Here is a 3,774-nt window from a genome sequence, read left to right on the forward strand (position 1 = left end):
GCTGGAGAAGGGACAGGCTACCCATTCCAGTGTTCTTGGGCTTCCCTTGTAGCTCAGATGGTAAAGAATCTGCCTGCAATGCGGGAGACGTGGGTTTGATCCCTGGGTTGGGAAGATCCCCTGGAGAAGAGAAAGGCTATCCACTCCAGTATCCTGGCCTGGGGAATTCCACAGACTTTATAGTCCAAGGGGTCACAAAGAGTCAGACATGACTGAGTGACTTTCACTTTCTTATCCTCAGACTGGTGTGATCTGACAGAGCCATATATAGGTATTATGGTGGGATTCAAGCTTTGAAATCATGGTATATATAATCAGAATTAATGTAGCTTTTTGTCTGTTATCCATTGCTACTTTAATAACAATAAAAGCAGTCCTTCTGAGGCTTAAAAGATAAATATTAAAAGAACAAATAGGTACAGAAATCTCATTAACTGATTACTTAGGATCATTTCTTTCAAACCACTGATACATTAATTTGGAGCAAAGTTTAAACTGCTGTTTTGTTATGGTTTAAATAGGTAATACACTCACATGGGTCAAAGATCAAACAAAGAAGTGTGCAATAAAATACAATATTTAGAAATAAACCTACCTAAGGAGGCAAAAGACCTGTACTCCAAAAGACCCCAAATAGCCAAAACAATTCTGAGAAAGAATGGAGCTACAGTAATTATGCTCCCTCACTTCAGACTATGATACAAAGCTACACTCATCAAAACAGTATGGTAACTGGCACAAAAACAGACATATAGATCAGTGGGACAGGATAGAAAGCCCAGAAATAAACCCACATGCCTGTGGTCAGTTAATCTATGACAAGCGAGGCAAGAATATATAATGGAGAAAAGACAGTCTCTTCAATAAATTGTACCAGGGAGACTGGGTAGCTACACATAAGATAATGAAATTAGGATATGCTTTAACACTTTATACAAAAATAAACACAAAATGTATTAAATATATAAATATAAGATGGAATACCATAAAACTCCTAGAGGAAAACATAGGCCAAACACTCTTTGACACAAATCACAGCAATAGTTTTTCAGATCTATCTCCTGGAGTAATGAAAAGTAAAAAACCAATGGGACCTAATTAAACTTAAATGCTTTTGCACAGCAAAAGAAACTGTCAGTACAATAAAAGACAACCAAAACAATGGGAGAAAATATTTGCAAATGATGCAACTGACAAGGATTAATTTCCAAAATAACCAAACATCTCATGGAGCTCAATGTCAAACAACCAAAAACAACCAAACAGTCAGATCAGAAAATGAGCAGAAGACCTAAATAGACATGTCTCCAAAGAAGACATACAGATGGCCAACAAGCATGTGAAAAGATGCTCAATATTGCTATTTATTAGAGAAGTGAAAATCAAAAGTACAGTGAGGTATCACCTCATACTAGGCAGAATAGCCATCATCAAAATGTTCACAAACACTCTTCCCCTTCAGAAGGCCAATGAAGATCCCGGTGTTGCCATGGGACGCCACCCCGCCCTGTATTACTGGTACTATAAGAACAAGCCACGGAGAAGGCGATGGCACCCCACTCCAGTACTCTTGCCTGGAAAATCCCATGGGTGGAGGAACCTGGTGGGCTGCAGTCCATGGGGTTGCGAAGAGTCGGACACGACTGAGCGACTTCCCTTTCAGTTTTCACTTTCATGCATTGGAGAAGGAAATGGCAACCCACTCCAGTGTTCTTGCCTGGAGAATCCCAGGGACGGGGGAGCCTGGTGGGCTGCCGTCTATGGGGTCACACAGAGTTGGACACGACTGAAGTGACTTAGCAGCAGCAAGAACAAGCCATACCTCAAGTCCCGCTTCTGCCGAGGTGTCCCTGATGCTAAGATTTGCATCTTTGACCTGAGGCGAGAGAGGGCAAAGTGAATGAGTTCCCACTCTGTGGCCACATGGTATCAGATGAGTGTGAGCAGCTCTCCTCTGACGCTCTGGAGGCTGCCCATATTTGTGCCAACAAGTACATGGGAAAAAGTTATGGCAAAGATAATTTTCACATCTAAGTGTGGCTCCACCCCTTCCTCACCTGCATCAACAAGATGCTGTCCTGTGCTAGAGCTCATAGGCTCCAGGTAGGTATGTGCTGTGACTTTGGGAAGCCCCAGGGCCCACACCAGCCAAGTCGTAATGTCCATCCACAACAACCTGTAGAACAAGGAGCATGTGATTGAGACCCTCCACAGGGCCAAGATCAAGTTCCTTGGCCACCAGAGACCCACATCTCCAAGAAGTGGGGATTTACTAAGTTTAACATGGATGAATCTGAAACCATGGTGGTAGAAAAGCTCATCCCAGAGGGCTGTGGGGTCGAATACAAGCCCCTGGACAAATGGTGGGCCCTGCATTCATGAGAGGCTTGGCAATGTCCCCTCCTTACTCACGCCCACCAATGAATCCTACTTCCTTACCAAGGAAAAAAAATACACAAACAAATGATGGAGAGTGAAGTGAAAGTCACTCAGTTGTGCCTGACTCTTTGCGACCCCATGGACTGTCCATAGAATTCTCCAGGCCAAAATACTGGAGTGAGTAGCCTTTCCCTTCTCCAGGGTAGCTTTCCAACCCAGGGATCAAACCCAGGTCTCCCACACTACCAGTGGATTCTCTATCAGCTGAGCTATCAGGGAAGCCCTGTAAATGCTGGAGAGGGTGTGGGGAAAAGGAAACCCTCCTACACTATTTGTGGGAATGTAAATTGGTACAGTCTGTATGGAAAACAGTGTGAAGCTTTCTTTAAAAACTGAAAATTGAGCTACCAAATGATCCAGCAATCCCACTTCTGGGCATATATCTGGAAAAGACAAAAACTCTAATTTGAAAACACATTCGCATATATAAAAAAGATAACTAACAAGGACCTGCTGTATAACACAGAAAACTCTACTTAAAATTCTGTAATGACCTGTATGGGAAAAGAATCTAAGAAAGAATGGATATAATGTATAACTGATTCACTTTGCTGTACACCTAAAAATAACACAATATTGTAAATCAACTAGACTCCAATAAAATCTTTTAAAAAACAAACAAACAAACAAACAAACAAAAAACAGAGCACCCCAATGTTCATAGCAGCACTATTTACAATAGCCAAGACATGTAAGCAACCTAAATGTCCATCAACAGATAAATGGATAAAGAAGTTGTGGTACAATGAGATATTACTCAGCCATAAAAAATGAAATAATACCATTTGCAGCAACATGGATCAATCTGGAGATTACCATCCTAAGTGAAGTCAGAAGAGAAAGAGAAATATAAAATTTCATTTATATGAGTAATCTAAAAAAAAGAATACAAGTAAACTCACTGATAATACAGAAATAGACTCACAGACATAGAAAAGAAATTTATGGTTACCAAAGGCTAACAAGGGGAAGGGAGAAATTGGGAGTCTGGAATTAAAAGATACATACTACTATATACACAATAATAGACAATAAGGTTCTGTATAGCACAGGCAACTGTATTCAATATTTTGTAAGAGCCTATAATGGAAAAGAATCTGAAAAAGAATGTATGTGCATATATATATATGGAATTGCTGTGCCCTCCTCCAGGGGAGCTTCCTGACCCAGGGATTGAACCTTCGTCTCTTACGTCTTCTGCATTGGCAGGTGGGTTCTTTACCACTAGCGCTACCTGGGAAGCCCTATGTTTACACACATATATACGTATACACACACACATATATATGAATTACTTTTCTGTACACCTGAAGCTAACACAATATTGTAAATCAA

General features: G+C 40.9%; 1 pseudogene; it reads left to right on the forward strand.

The window, feature by feature from the left end:
- Positions 1–1,489: 1,489 nt before the first annotated feature.
- Positions 1,490–2,382, forward strand: LOC120853744 (annotated as a pseudogene).
- The last annotated feature ends 1,392 nt before the right edge of the window (positions 2,383–3,774 follow it).

This window comes from Oryx dammah, unplaced genomic scaffold, assembly GCF_014754425.2.
Source record: "Oryx dammah isolate SB20612 unplaced genomic scaffold, SCBI_Odam_1.1 HiC_scaffold_26, whole genome shotgun sequence".
In the NCBI taxonomy this organism is placed as follows: Eukaryota; Metazoa; Chordata; class Mammalia; order Artiodactyla; family Bovidae; genus Oryx; species Oryx dammah.